Source organism: Mobula birostris, chromosome 7 (assembly GCF_030028105.1).
Source record: "Mobula birostris isolate sMobBir1 chromosome 7, sMobBir1.hap1, whole genome shotgun sequence".
NCBI classification, from domain to species: domain Eukaryota; kingdom Metazoa; phylum Chordata; class Chondrichthyes; order Myliobatiformes; family Myliobatidae; genus Mobula; species Mobula birostris.
The window spans coordinates 94,435,084-94,452,058 of record NC_092376.1 but is presented as its reverse complement, the minus strand read 5'-3'; positions in this window follow the sequence as shown (position 1 = coordinate 94,452,058).

Below are 16,975 nucleotides of genomic sequence, written 5' to 3'. Positions count from 1 at the left end.
TGGTATCTGTCCCCTGCTTTTCCTTCGCTACATCGACGACTGCATTGGCGCTGCTTCCTGCACACATGCAGAACTCGTTGACTTTATTAACTTTGCCTCCAACTTTTACCCTGCCCTCAAGTTTACCTGGTCCATTTCCGACACCTCCCTCCCCTTTCTAGATCGTTCTGTCTCTGTCTCTGGAGACAGCTTATCCACTGATGTCTACTATAAGCCTACTGACTCTCACAGCTATCTGGACTATTCCTCTTCTCACCCTGTCTCTTGCAAAAACGCCATCCCCTTCTCGCAATTCCTCCGTCTCCGCCACATCTGCTCTCAGGATGAGGCTTTTCATTCTAGGACGAGGGAGATGTCTTCCTTTTTTAAAGAAAGGGTCTTCCCTTCCTCCACTATCAACTCTGCTCTTAAACGCATCTCCCCCATTTCACGTACATCTGCTCTCACTCCATCCTCCCGCCACTCCACTAGGAATAGGGTTCCCCTGGTCCTCACCTACCACCCCACCAGCCTCCAGGTCCAACATATTATTCTCCGTAACTTCTGCCACCTCCAACGGGATCCCACCACTAAGCACTTCTTTCCCTCCCCCCCCCTCTGCATTCCGCAGGGATCGCTCCCTACGCAACTCCCTTGTCCATTTGTCCCCCCCATCCCTCCCCACTGATCTCCCTCCTGGCACTTATCCGTGTAAGCGGAACAAGTGCTACACATGCCCTTACACTTCCTCCCTTACCACCATTCAGGGCCCCAAACAGTCCTTCCAGGTGAGGCAAAACTTCACCTGTGAGCCGACTGGGGTGATATACTGCGTCCGGTGCTCCCGATGTGGCCTTTTATATATTGGCGAGATCCGACGCAGACTGGGAGACCGCTTTGCTGAACACCTACACTCTGTCCGCCAGAGAAAGCAGGATCTCCCAGTGGCCACACATTTTAATTCCACATCCCATTCCCATTCTGACATGTCTATCCACGGCCTCCTCTACTGTAAGGATGAAGCCACACTCAGGTTGGAGGAACAACACCTTATATTCCGTCTGGGTAGCCTCCAACCTGATGGCATGAACATCGACTTCTCTAACTTCCGCTAATGCCCCACCTCCCCCTCGTACCCTATCTGTTACTTATTTTTATGCAGACATTCTTTCTCTCACTCTCCTTTTTCTCCCTCTGTCCCTCTGAATATACCTCTTGCCCATCCTCTGGGTCCCCCCGCCTTGTCTTTTTTCCCGGACCTCCTGTCCCATGATCCTCTCGTATCCCCTTTTGCCAATCACCTGTCCAGCTCTTGGCTCCATCCCTCCCCCTCCTGTCTTCTCCTATCATTTTGGATCTCCCCTCCCCCTCCAACTTTCAAATCCCTTACTCACTCTTCCTTCAGTTAGTCCTGACGAAGGGTCTCGGCCTGAAACGTCGACTGCACCTCTTCCTACAGATGCTGCCTGGCCTGCTGCGTTCACCAGCAACTTTGATGTGTGTTGCAAAGGTAGTAATCTCGGGATTACTGCCTGCGCTACGTGACAGTGAGAGTAGGAATGCGATGAGGTGGAGGATAAATGCGTGGCTGAGGGATTGGAGCAGGGGGCAGGGATTCAAGTTTTTGGATCATTGGGACCTCTTTTGGCGCAGGTGTGTCCTGTACAAAAAGGACGGGTTACACTTGAATCCTGGTGGGGAAATTTGCAAGGGCTACTGAGGTGACTTTAAACTAGAGTGGTTGGGGGTGGGAATCAAATTAAGGAGACTGGGAGAGAGAGGTTAGTTCACAAATAGAGAAAGCTAGTAGACAGTGTGTGAGGGAGGATAGGCTGGGGACAGAGATCGGGAGCACTCAGACCAAAGATGCAGGGGACAGGGAAGAAAAGGATAACAAAGTTGTTTGCTCCATTAAGGATAAACAGAGGGTAAGAGGTGGAGAGTTTCTAAAATCTTTTTTAATGCTAGGAGCATTGTAAGAAAGGTGGATGAGCTTAGAGCATGGATTGATACCTGGAAATATGATGTTGTAGCTATTAGTGAAACATGGTTGCAGGAGGGGTGTGATTGGCAACTAAAGATTCCAGGATTTCTTTGCTTCAGGTGTGATAGAATAGGAGGGGCAAGAGGGGGAGGTGTTGCATTGCCTGTCAGAGAAAATATAACAGCAGTGCTCTGGCAAGATAGATTAGTGGACTTATCTCGGGAGGCTATTTGGGTGGAATTGAGGAATAGGGAAGGTGTCGTGATGCTTATAGGGGTGTATTATAGACCACCTAATGGGGACCGAGAACTGGAGGAGCAAAATTGTAAGGAGATAGCAGATATCTATAGTAAGCACAAGGTTGTGATTGTGGGAGATTTTAATTTTCCACACATAATTTTCCATACAGAAGTCCATTCTGTAAAAGGGCTGGATGGTTTGGAGTTTGTCAAATGTGTGCAAGATAGTTTTTTGGAGCAATACATAGAGGTACCAACTAGAGAAAGGGCAGTGTTGGATCTCCTGTTAGGGAATGAGATAGGTCAGGTGACGGAGGTATGTGCTGGGGAGCACTTCAGGTCCAGTGATCACAGTACCATTAGTTTCAATATAATTATGGAGAAGGATAGGACCAGACCCAGGGTTGAGATTTTTGATTGGAGAAAGGCTAACTTTGAGGAGATGTGAAAGGATTTAGAAGGAGTGGATTGGGATAATTTGTTTTATGGGAAGGATGTAATAGAGAAATGGAGGTCATTTAAAGGCGAAATTTTGAGGGTACAAGGATCTTTATGTTCCTGTTAGGTTGAAAGGAAAGGTTAAAAGTTTGAGAAAGCCATGGTTTTCAAGGGATATTGGAAACCTGGTTCAGAAAAAGAGAGGGATCTTCAATAAATATAGGCAGCTTGGAGTTAATGAGGTGCTCGAGGAATGTAAAGAATGTAAAAAGAATCGTAAGAAAGAAATTAGAAAAGCTAAAAGAAGATACGAGGCTGCTTTGGCAAGTAAGGTGAAAGTAAATCCAAAGGGTTTCTACAGTTATATTAATATCAAAAGGATAGTGAGGGATAAAATTGGTCCCTTAGAGAATCAGAGTGGACAGCTATGTGCAGAGCCAAAAGAGATGGGGGAGATTTTGAACAATTTCTTTTCTTGGGTATTCACTAAGAAGAAGGATATTGAATTGTGTAAGGTAAAGGAAACAAGAAGGGTAGTTATGGAAAGTATGACGATTAAAGAAGAGGAAGTACTGGCGCTTTTAAGGAATATAAAAGTGGATAAGTCTCCAGGTCCGGACAAGATATTCCCTAGGATCTTGAGGGAAGTTAGTGGGGAAATAGCAGGGGCTCTGACAGAAGTATTTCAAATGTCATTAGAAACGGGGATGGTGCCGGAGGATTGGTGTATTGCTCATGTGGTTCCATTGTTTAAAAAGGGTTCTAAGAGTAAACCTAGCAATTATCAGCCTGTGAGTTTGACGTCAGTGGTGGGTAAATTGATGGAAAGTATTCTTAGAGATGGTATATATAATTATCTGGATAGACAGGGTCTGATTATGAACAGTCAACATGGATTTGTGCGTGGAAGGTCATGTTCAACAATCTTATTGATATTTTTGATGAGGTTACTAGGAAAGTGGACGAGGGTAAAGCAGTGGATGTTGTCTATATGGACTTCAGTAAGGCCTTTGACAAGGTCCCACATGGAAGGTTAGTTAGGAAGGTTCAATCGTTAGGTATTAATATCGAAGTAGTAAAATGGATTCAGCAGTGGCTGGATGGGAGACGCCAGAGAGTAGTGGTGGATAACTGTGTGTCAGATTGGAGAACGGTGTGTAGTGGTGTGCCTCAGGGATCTGTACTGGGTCCAATGTTGTTTGTCATATATATTAATGATCTGGATGATGGGGTGGTAAATTAGATTAATAAGTATGCAGATGATACTAAGATAGGTGGCGTTGTGGATAATGAAGTAGGTTTTCAAAGCTTGCAGAGAGATTTTGGACAGTTAGAAGAGTGGGCTGAAAGATGGCAGGTAGAGTTTAATGCTGAAAAATGTGAGGTGCTACATTTTGGTATGTCTAATCAAAATAGGACATACATGGTAAATGGTAGGGCACTGAAGAATGCTGTAGAACAGAGGGATCTAGGAATAATGGTGCATAGTTCCCTGAAAGTAGAATCTCATGTGGATAGGCTGGTGAAGAAAACTTTTGGTATGCTGGTCTTTATTAATCAGAGCATTGAGTATAGGAGTTGGGATGTAATGTTGAAATTGTATAAGGCATTGGTAAGGCCAAATTTGGAGTATTGTGTACAGTTCTGGTGACCGAATTATAGGAAAAATGTCAATAAAATTGAGAGAGTACAGAGGAGATTTACTAAAATGTTGCCTGGGTTTCATCTCCTAAGTTACAGAGAAAGGTTGAACAAGTTAGGTCTTTATTCTTTGGAGCATAGAAGGTTGAGGGGGGACTTGATAGAGGTGTTTAAAATTATGAGGGGGATTGATAGAGTTGACATGGATAGGCTTTTTCCATTGAGAATGGGGGAGATTCAAACAAGAGGACATGAGTTGAGAGTTAAAGGGCAAAAGTTTAGGGGTAACATAAGGGGGAACTTCTTTACTCAGAGAGTGGTAGCTGTGTGGAATGAGCTTCCAGCAGAAGTGGTTGAGGCGGGTTCGATGTTGTCGTTTAAAGTTAAATGGACAGCTATATGGACAGGAAAGGAATGGAGGGTTATGGGCTGTGCGCAGGTTGGTGGGACTAGGTGAGAGTAAGAGTTCGGCATGGACTAGAAGGTCCGAGATGGCCTGTTTCCATGCTGTAATTGTTATATGGTTATATGAAGTCAACATTGAAGATTCCCAGTGTCAGTTCTAAATAACACTATCATCACTTCTGGTGGATGTGTCATGAGATGGGATGGATGATATGTGACAGGAGAATGATGAAGTAGATGAGGAGTTCACTTGAGACTGTTCTCACAGTGAAGCTATAGGACAGCACTCACAATTTGGGTACAACCTCTTTTCACTCATTAAGATTTTTTAGGGTTAGATAGGTTGGGAACATTAATCCAGATCTAGTGAAGAAGGTGGAGGCTAGATTGGGTGCGTTTTTCTCTCCTGCTTTGTTGCAATAGTTTTACACAACTGAATAACATGATATCTTTGTGCACCAGTCAATGAAGGTAAACTGCTAGCTGGTAGCATGTTGGCCTTCCCAGAAGGAGGGTTCGCAGTACAGGAGCAGGATGTAAGGCCTTGGTGAGACCATGCATGGAATATTCTGTAGTTCTGGTCTTCCCATAGAGAAAGTGCAGATACAGTTCACCAGACCAAGTCCAGAGATAGCAGAACTTCTGTATAAAGGGGAAATTAACAACTAGATTTGTATCCACTAAAACAGTAGAATTTAGAAGAATGAGATGGAATCTCAGAAACAGAGAATTCTGAGTTAAATATTTATTTAGTGAGGTGAGTAAATTTCTAGGCACAAAACTCACTGGGGGCGGGGAGAAGAGAACAGGAAAATGTTTCATTGGAACTCACACGATTGCACTGAATATTGGAATAGGAACCAATACTTTCCTCTACTGCTAATTTTTATATTTCAATGTTGGTCAATTTTAATGAACAGCTAATATTCAATTACATCACAGTAATTCAGGTTAGGTTTTGAAACGAGTGTATATGATGGTTTGTATCAATCTGAGCTGTTAATTTTAAATTCTGAGTTTTGCATTAATTTGAGTTTTGTGTTAGTGCTTCACCTTTTGGTTACCAGTTCTGTAAAACTTCTAGGCTGCCAAACCTCAGGGTACAACATATCTGAACTGCAAATGCTTCTCCTGTTCCAGAACAGATTCCAGGAACCTTAAGTCCATCTACTTACAGTATTTCCCACTGCCACTTAGCTGAGTCCAACCTAAAGATTACCACTGAGAGATTCTGCAGAAACTCTGATAACAAAACCTTGCTCCTTTCAACTACAACACTGGTCCTTACAGAGGATAGTCAGAATCTTTCTTCTTAGGGTAGAAATATTAAATACTAGAATTGCCTCATCCACCTCTTTTCTGTTTGTGAGCTCTTGCCCTACCAAAGTGGCTTTCCTACATAGTGACATTCAAAAACGTTGCTTTGAATGACCTTTTTAACTTGATTTTGTGATGGGTACTGAGATCAATGCAAATCTTTTATCGGAAGAGAGCCTCAACTGCTTTGAGTGTACAGAGATGTAATTGTGCACTGACAAAAGCTGAAGTAGCTTCCCATTAGTGTCATTGTACAACATTAATGTGACAGCTCTAGGTTATTGCAATTGACTCTATGAGATATAGAATAAGGTGGGATTTAAACTGTGCAGTTGATTGCCAAAGTGTGGAAGATGGAGTGACAATTATGTGGAAAGTTTGAAAGACGATGGGAAATGAGAAAAACACACAAGAAAACATGTTTGTGAAAAGTCAATGGCTTTGAAACTGCATGAAGCAGAGACATCTTGACAGTGTAACCACATGCTCCAGGTGTGTATGTTTGTCTATTCTCCTGATTTGAAATAACAAAATGATCTAAAATCTTGAAGCTTATTTGGTAGGTCAGTTAACGCCAATGGAGAGAAACAACATTTCAAGTCACTGCTTTTCACATAGTACTGTATGATGGGCTTCATAAACAACTTCTTGAGAAAAGCTGAACATTTGCATGGATCATAAGTAGAAGAGATTAACTTTATGCTGAATATTATCAACGCGCAAGCCCCTCACATTTACTGTCCAAGAGCAGTATCAGGAATGTCATAGGCCTTCATCAATCGTGGGATTGAGTTTAAGAGCCGTGAGGTAATGTTGCAGCTATATAGGACCCTGGCAGACCCCACTGGGAGTACTGTGCTCAGTTCTGGTTGCCTCATTACAGGAAGGATGTGGAAACCATAGAAAGGGTGCAGAGGAGATTTACAAGGATGTTGCCTGGATTTGGGAGCATGCCTTATGAGAATAGGTTGAGTGAACTCAGCCTTTTCTCCTTGGAGCGACGGAGGATGAGAGGTGACCTGATAGAGGTGTACAAAATGATGAGAGGCATTGATCATACTTGAAGTGTGTATGTCTCTAGATTGAAGGTTCAGTTGACATATTTGTCAACTGATGGATCATGGATATTTTCCTATACAGATATATTAATCACTATATTGATACTAACAATATACAGCTTGCTTTCTCATATGGCCAATCTATAGTGAGGTTAAAACTCCTTCCCCACCTCCATTGACTTGCAAAAATATAAGAAGTGTGCTCTGCAGAGAAAGAGCTCCCAGCCTCCAAGTACAGTACTTCTTATATCTCTGGTGCTACTTCCTTTTTATAACTCTCTGCCCACCTGACTGGCATCTTCGACATTATCTAGGTTTGTTATTAAGTTCATGCTCAACCCCTGTATAACCCCCAAATTTTTCAGTAAATGGCTTTGATATTTGATTAAATAACCAATATGTCACAAAAAAGCAAGTATTAAGCCTTGGGGTTCCTCACTACAAACCAGTGAACTCTGCTGCCCTTCGACCACAGTCTCATCCAAACTTCCCATCACAGCCATGTGTCTTTCCTAGGTACTTGGCTCTGCCACCACCTTTTCCATCTCCATTTCTAGGCCTTCCAAGTTTGGCTCTAGCCAGGATCTAAGGTATTTACATTCCGCTGATTGTTTCTCCTCTTTGTTCATCTTCTGTTCTTTGTCCCTCCACTGATCACCTTCTAGGTTAAGACACCATTTTCACTCTCCGCTCTCTCATCCGTTATCACCCTTCCTCACCTGGATATACCTGCTAGCTCTTGCTCCACGACTTTCCACCATCATTTTATATTGGCTATCACCCCTTCATCTTTCAATCTAGGTAAAGGGTCTAAACTCAAAATATCAACTGCTCATTTCCCTTCATAGTTGCTGCATGACCTGCTGCACTTCTCCAGTGTTTAGTGTGTTGCACTAAAACACCTGCCCACTAATACCTGCTGCTTTCTGCCACTCGACCTATTTTTGATTTACCTGTCACTTTCCTGCACCTCCTTCATTCCTGATAGCAGCAGCAGCTTGGATGGTGGGGACCTTAATGATGGATGCTGCTTTCCTGTGACAGCACTCTTTGTGAATGTATTCAGTGGTGGGAAGGGCCGTACCTGTGATGGACAGGGCCTGTATCCACTACTTTTGTAGATTTCTTTTCCCATTTGAAGGCATTGGTATTATTAGGTCATGATGTAATCTGTCAGTATAACCTCCACTGCATATCTGTAAGTTTGTCAAAGTTTTAAATGCCATGCCAAATCTTCGCAAACTCCTCAGGAAGTAGAAGAAACAAACCGTGACATTGCCTACCTGAGTTGGAAATTTTCAGTTATGAGGAAAGAGTGGAGGGGCCAGGTCTTGTTTTCCTGGAGTAGAGGAAAGACATTTGGTAGAGAAGACTATAGGAAACAATTATCCTTATCAATGGGGAATAAAACTAGAGGACATAGATTTGGAATTAAGGTGGGATTAGTTTGGGTACTTATTCGCATATACCTGCCAGGATGGACAACCTCCTGTGCTATAGATTTTCTATTTATAAAACACCACCTGAAAAGATGTCATTGTATAGATAATGCCAACACCACTGAAAGTCTGACTTTCATTGTGGCATCTATTGGAATTCCACAGGCATATCTATTCTAAGTGAGTTCTATTTAAACTTTGTCTGAACAGAGGGCAAGTCATGTCTTACTAACTTCTGTTTAGTAATGAGGACAAGCTGGGGATGTTGTCTACATGGATTTTAGTAAGGTGTTTGAGAAGATCCCGCATGGAAGGCTCACCCAGATTAAGATGCATCGGATCCATGGTGAATTGGGCATTTGGATTCAGAACTGACTTAAAAAACCATAGAAACCATAGAAAAACTACAGCACAGAAACAGGCCTTTTGGCCCTTCTTAGCTGTGCTGAACCATTTTCTGCCTAGTCCCACTGACCTGCACACGGACCATATCCCTCCATATACCTCCCGTCCATGTATCTGTCCAATTTATTCTTAAATGTTAAAAAAGAACCCGCATTTACCACCTCGTCTGGCCGCTCATTCCACACTCCCACCACTCCCTGTGTGAAGAAGCACCCCCTAATGTTCCCTTTAAACTTTTCCCCCCTCACCCTTAACCCATGTCCTCTAGTTTTTTTCTCCCCTTGCCTCAGTGGAAGAAGCCTGCTTGCATTCACTCTATCTATATCTATCATAATTTTATATACCTCTATCAAATCTCCCCTCATTCTTCTACGCTCCAGGGAATAAAGTCCTAACCTATTCAACCTTTCTCTGTAACTGAGTTTTTCAAGTCCCGGCAACATCCTTGTAAACTTTCTCCGCACTCTTTCAATCTTATTAATATCCTTCCTGTAATTTGGTGACCGAAACTGAACACAATACTCCAGATTCGGCCTCACCAATGCCTTATACAACCTCATCATAACATTCCAGCTCTTATACTCAACACTTTGATTTATAAAGGCCAATGTACCAAAAGCTCTCTTTATGACCCTATCTACCTGTGACGCCACTTTTATGGAATTTTGTATCTGTATTCCCAGATCCCTCTGTTCTACTGCACTCCTCAGTGCCCTACCATATACCTTGTATGTTCTACCGTGGTTTGTCCTTCCAAAGTTCAATACCTCACACTTGTCTGTATTAATCTCCATCTGCCATTTTTCAGCCCATTTTTCCAGCTGGTCCAAATCCCTCTGCAAGCTTTGAAAACCTTCCTCACTGTCCACTACACCTCCAATCTTTGTATCATCAGCAAATTTGATGATCCAATTTACCCCATTATCATCCAGATCATTGATATAGATGACAAATAACAATGGACCCAGCACTGATCCCTGTGGCACACCACTAGTCACAGGCCTCCACTCTGAGAAGCAATCCTCTACTACCACTCTCTGGCTTCTTCCATTGAGCCAATGTCTAATCCAATTTACCACCTCTCCTTGTATACCTAGTGACTGAATTTTCCTAACTAACCTCCCATGCAGGACCTTGTCAAAGGCCTTACTGAAGTCCATGTAGACAACATCCACTACCTACCCTTCATCCACTTTCCTGGTAACCTCCTCGAAATACTCGAGATTGGTCAAACATGACCTACCACGCACAAAGCCATGTTGACTCTCCCTAATAAGTCCCTGTCTATCCAAATGCTTGTAGATTCTGTCTCTTAGTACTCCTTCCAATAACTTACCCACTACCGACATCAAACTTACCGGCCTATAATTTCTCGGATTACTTTTCAATCCTTTTTTAAACAACGGAACAACATGAGCCATTCTCCAATCCTCTGGCACCTCACCCATAGACACCGACATTTTAAATATATCTGCCAGGGCCCCTGCAATTTAAACACTAGTCTGCTTCAAGGTCCGAGGGAATACCCTGTCAGGTCCTGGGGATATATCTACTCTGAATTGTCTCAAGATAGCAAGCACTTCCTCCTTTTCAATCTGTACAGTTTCCATGATCTCACTACTTGTTTCCCTTAATTCCATAGACTTCATGCCAGTTTCCTTAGTAAATACAGACGCAAAAAAACCCATTTAAGATCTCCCCCATTTCTTTTGGTTCTGCACATAGCCGACCACTCTGATCTTCAAGAGGACCAATTTTATCCCTTACAATCCTTTTACTCTTAATATACCTGTAAAAACTCTTTGGATTATCCTTCACTTTGACTGCCAAGGCAACCTCATGTCTTCTTTCAGCCCTCCTGATTTCCTTTTTCTTATACTTCTTATACTCCTCAAGCACCGTATTTACTCCGTTTCCTATACATGTCATAGAACTCTCTCTTCTTCTTTATCAGAGTTGTAATATCCCTTGAGAACCAAGGTTCCTTATTCCTATTCACTTTGCCTTTAATCCTGACAGGAACATACAAGCTCTGCACTCTCAAAATTTCTCCTTTGAAGGCTTCCCACTTACCAATCACATCCTTGCCAGAGAACAACCTGTCCCAATCCACTCTTTTTAGATCCTTTCTCATTTCTTCAAATTTGGCCTTCTTCCAGTTTAGAACCTCAACCCGAGGACCAGATCTATCTTTATCCATGATCAAGTTGAAACTAATGGTGTTATGATCACTGGAACCAAAGTGCTCCCCTACACACACTTCCATCACTTGCCCTAACTCGTTTCCTAATAGGAGACCTAATATCGCATCCCCTCTAGTTGCCCAGGTATTTGTCGGAAGGACTTATTCTGGCTAGAAGTCTGTCAATAGTGGTGTTTCACAGGGATCTGTGCTGGGACCTCTGCTGTTTGTCATGTATATAAATGACCTAGATGAAAATGTAGGTGGGTGGGTTAGTAAATTTGCAGATGATCCGAAGACTAGTGGCAAAAAATACAGTGGGATATAGATCAATTACAGATACAGTATGGGTGGTGAAATAAAAGATGGAGTTTAACCCAGTCAAATGTAAAGTGTCACACATCAAAGTTGCTGGTGAACGCAGCAGGCCAGGCAGCATCTCTAGGAAGAGGTACAGTCGATGTTTTGAGTCGAGGCTGCCTGGCCTGCTGTGTTCACCAGCAACTTTTATGTGTGTTCCTTGAAATTCCAGCATCTGCAGATTTCATGTTTGCAAATGTAAAGTGTTGTACATTGGTAGGTCAAATACAAAGAGGCAGTACTGAAAAGGTTAGTTTTGTTGGCCATTTGATGACTAACATTGTGCTGTCTTGTTCCATGTTAACTCACCAGGGTTTTCTGGAAGCTATGTAAATTTAAATAGCTTAAACACAAGGAATTCTGCAGGTGCTGGAAATTCAAGCAACACACATCAAAGTTACTAGTGAACGCAGCAGGCCAGGCAGCATCTCTAGGAAGAGGTACAGTCGACATTTCGGGCCGAGACCCTTCGTCAGGATTAACTGAAGGAAGAGCTAGTAAGAAATCTTCTGGGACCCCTATTTTTATAAATGACCTGGGTGAGGAAGTGGAGGGTTGGGTTAGTAAATTTGCTGATGACACAAAGGTTGGGGGTGTTGTCGATAGTGTGGAGGGCTGTCAAAGGTTACAACAGGACATTGACAAGATGCAAAACTGGGCTGAGAAGTGGCAGATGGAGCTCAACCCAGATAAGCGTGAGGTGGTTCATTTTGGTAGGTCAAATATGATGGCAGAATATAGTATTAATGGTAAGACTCTTGGCAGTGTGGAGGATCAGAGGGATCTTGCCATCCGAGTCCATCTGACACTCAAAGCTGCTATGCAGGTTGACTCTGTGGTTAAGGTGGTGTATGGTGCATTGGTCTTTGTTAATCGTGGGATTGAGTTTAAGAGCTGAGAGGTAATGTTGCAGCTATATAGGACCCTGGTCAGACTCCGCTTGGAGTACTGTGCTCAATTCTGGTCGCCTCACTACAGGAAGGATGTGGAAACCATAGAAAGGGTGCAGGGGAGATTTACAAGTATAATGCCTGGATAGGGAAGCATGCCTTTTGAGAATAGGTTGAGTGAACTCTGCCTTTTCTCCTTAGAGTGACGGAGGATGAGAGGTGATCTGATGGAGGTATACAAGATAATGAGAGGGATTGATCATGCGGATAGTCAGAGGCTTTTCCCCGGGGCTGAAGTGGCTAGCATGAAAAGGCATAGTTTTAAGGTGCTTGGAAATAGGTACAGAAGAGATGTCAGGGGTAAGTATTTTTTTTACTCAGAGAGTGGTGAGTGCGTGGAATGGGCTGCCGGCGGCGGCGGAAACAATAGGGGCTTTTAAGAGACTCCTGGATGGCTACATGGAGCTTAGAAAAATAGAGGGCTGTGGGTAAAGCCTAGGTGGTTCTAAGGTAGGGACATGTCCAGCACAGCTTTGTGGGCCGAAGGGCCTGTATTGCGCTGTATGTTTTCTATGTTTCTCTTTCAGGAAAATATCATAATTAGCTTCCAGAAACTCCAATTTGTAGCTATGATGAGGGCTTATGTACTAATGTTAACTTCTCTCTTCCTTTTCTGGATCTTTTCATTGCTAACTGCCAATAGGACATCAACTGTCTCCACTTGACTACTCCATGCTCACTCCTTCCGAATACACTGCTCCCCACACTAATCCTAACCTCATCATCACCACCAAGGGGGGTGCTGTAGTCTGGTGGACTGACTTCTACCTTGCTGAGGCCCGGTGACAATTACCAAGACACCTCCTGTTATTTACCCCACTAAGGAGCACCAGGCCATTGTGTCCCATACCAACACCAACCTTGTTAACCTTGGGGAACTCCCATCCATTGCCACCAAACTCATAGTTCCCTCACCCCATACCTCCTGCTACTACCTCCTACCCAAGATACCCAAACCTGCCTGTCCAGGTAGACCCAATATTTCTGCTTGTTCCTACCCCACTGAACTTATATCTGCATATCTCAACTCAGTTTTATCCCCCTTGATTCAGTCCCTTCCTATCAATATCCGTGACACTTCATATGCTCTTGATCTTTTCGATGATTTCAAATTCCCTGGCTCGATCATCTTATTTTCACTATGAATGTTCAGTCCCTCTACATCTCCATCCCCTAAAAGGAAAGCACCCAATAGTATGAATGGCAGCGATGCTTCACTACCAGATGAACTCAACGCTTTCTATGCACTCTTTGAAAGGGAGAACACAACTACAGCTGTGAAGATCCCTGCTGCACCTGATGACCCCGTGATCTCTGTCTCAGAGACTGATGTTCAACTGTCTTTAAAAAGAGTGAACCCTCGCAAGGCAGAAGGTCCCGATGGAGTACCTGGTAAGGCTCTGAAAACCTGTGCCAACCAACTAGTGGGAGTTTTCAAGGACATTTTCAACCTCTCACTGCTATGGGCAGAAGTTCCTACTTGCTTTAAACAGCCAACAATTATACCAGTGCCAAAGAAGAATAATGTGAGCTGCCTTAATGACTATCGCCTGGTAGCACTCACATCGACAGCTTTGAGAGGTTGGTCATGACTAGACTGAACTCCTGCCTCAGCAAGGACCTGGACCCATTACAATTTGCCTATCGCCACAATAGGTCAACGGCAGACACAATCTCCATGGCTCTCCACATGGCTTTAGACCACCTAAACAACACAAACACCTCTGTCAGGATGCTGTTCATCAGCTATAGCTCAGCATTTAATACCATCATTCCCACAATCCTGACTGAGAAGTTGCAGAACCTGGGCCTCTGTACCTCCCTCTGCAATTGGATCCTTGACTTCCTAACCAGAAGACCACAGTCTGTGCGGAATGGTGATAACATATACTCTTCGCTGACGATGAACATTGACGCACCTCAGGCGTGTGTGCTTAGCCCACTGCTCTACTCTTTATACACACGACTGTGTGGCTAGGCACAGCTCAAATAGTTGGTAGAATCTCAGGTGGTGACGAGAGGGCGTACAGGAGTGAGATATGCCAACTAGTGGAGTGGTGCTGCAGCAACAACCTGGCACTCAACATCAGTACGACAAAAGAGCTGATTGTGGACTTCAGGAAGAGTAAGACGAAGGAACATATACCAACCCTCATAGAGGGATCAGAAGTGGAGAGAGTGAACAGCTTCAAGTTCCTGGGTGTCAAGATCTCTGAGGATCTAACCTGGTCCCAACATATTGATGCAGTTATAAAGAAGGCAAGACAGTGGCTATACTTTATTAGGAGTTTGAAGAGATTTGGCATACCAACAAATACACTCAAAAACTTCTATAGTTGTACCATGGAGAGCATTCTGACAGGCTGCATCACTGTCTGGTATGGAGGAGCTACTGCACAGGACGAAAAGAAGCTGTTGTAAATCTAGTCAGCTCCATCTTGGGCACTAGCCTACAAAGAAGGCACAGGACGAAAAGAAGGTTGTAAATCTAGTCAGCTCCATCTTGGGCACTAGCCTACAAAGTACCCAGGACATCTTTAGCGAGCGTTGTCTCACGAAGGCAGCTTCCATTATGAAGGACCTCCAACACTCAGAGCATGCCCCTTTCTCACTGTTACCATCAGGTAAGAGATACAGAAGCCTGAAGGCACACACTCAGCGATTCAGGAACAGCTTCTTCCCCTCTGCCATCTGATTCCGAAATGGATATTGAAGCTTTGGACACTACCTCACTTTTTTTTAAATATACAGTATTTCTCTTTTTGCACATTTTTAAAATAATCTATTCAATGTATGTAACTGATTTACTTGTTTATTATTTTTTTCTCTCTCTGCTAGATTATGTATTGCATTGAACTGTTGCTACTAAGTTAACAAATTTCACGTCACATGCCGGTGATAATAAACCTGATTCTGATTGTCTTCGTTTCTTCCTGTACTCCAGACTCAGCCAGTTCCCCTCCACCACCACTTTCTTCCGTCTAGCAGAACTTGCCCTCACTCTTATTAATTTCCCCTTCAGCTCCTCCCACTTCCATGAAACAAAAGGTGTAGCCATGGGTACTCACATGGGTCCCAGCAATGCCTGCCTGTTTGTCGGCAACATGGAACAGTTTATGTTCCAAGCCTACACTGGTACCACTCCCCCACTTTTCCTACTCTAGCTACATCAATGACTTTATTGCTGCTGCTTCCTGCACCCTCGTCGATTTCATCAACTTTGCCTCCAATTCCCCCCTGCTCTCAAATTCACCTGGATCATTTCCGACATCTCCTACCCCTTTCTCAATCTCTCCATCTCTATCTCTGGAGACAAATTACCTATTGATGTCTATTATAAACCCACTGACTCTCACAGCTGCCTGGACTATACCTCTTACCACCCTGCTACTTGTAAAAACTCTATCCGCTTCTCCTTGTCTGCCACCTCTGCTATCAGGATAAAGCTTTTCATTCCAGAATTAAGATGTCCTCCTTCTTCAGAGAAAGCAGCCTCCCTTCCTCCATCATCAATGCCTTCACCTACATCTTGTCCATTTCGCACATCTACTCTCACCCTATCCTCTTGTCCTCACCTACCACCCAACCAGCCTCAGCGTCCAGCACTTATTTCTCCATAACTTCCAGGATCCCACCACCAAGCACGTCTTTCCTTCCCTCCACTTTCTGCTTCCCGCAGAGATTGCTCCTTACACGACTCCCTGTCCATTTGTCCCTCCCCACTCATCACTCTCCTGGCACTTATCCTTGCAAGTGGAGCAAGTGCTACACCTGCTGCTAAACCAACTCCTTCAGGGCCCCAAACAGTCCTTCATGGTGACGTGACACTTCACCTGTGAGTTTGTAGGCTTCATCTACTGTATCCAGTGCTCCCGGTGCAGTCTCCTGTGTTATCAGTGAGACCCAACGCAGATTGGCAGACTGCTTTGCCGATCACCTAAGCTCCATCCACCATAAAAAGCAGCCTATTTTAATTCCACTTCTCATTCCCATATGTCAGTCCATGGCCTCCTCTACTGTCGCGATGAGGCCACATTCAGCTTGGAGGACCAAACCTTATATTCCCTCTGGGTAGCCTCTAACCTGATGGCATGAACATTGATTTCTCAAACTTCTGGTAATACACCACCCTCTTCACCATTCCCTTGTCCCCTTTGCTTGTCACCATATCTCCTTACTAGAGCCCATCACCTCCGGTGCTCCTCTCCCTTTTCTTTCTTCCATGGCCTTCTGTCTTCTCGAATCAGATTCCCCCTTCTCCAGTCCATATCTCTTTCACTAACCAGCTCTTTACTTTCCCCCTTACCAGTTTTACCTGCACCTTGTGTTTCTTCCTCCCCCCACCCCCACTTTCTTACTCTGATCCTTTTTTCCAGTCCTGATGAAGAGTCTCAGCTCGAAACGTTGACTATACTCTATTCCATAGATGCTGCCTGGCCTGCTGAGTTCCTCCAGCATTTTGTGTGTGTTGCTTGGATTTCCAGTATGTGCAGATTTTCTCTTGTTTGTGATTGGATCTCTTTGCAATATTGATTGACTGGTTAAAAGTCCTCTTCTCGACTGTAAACTTGTTTCATG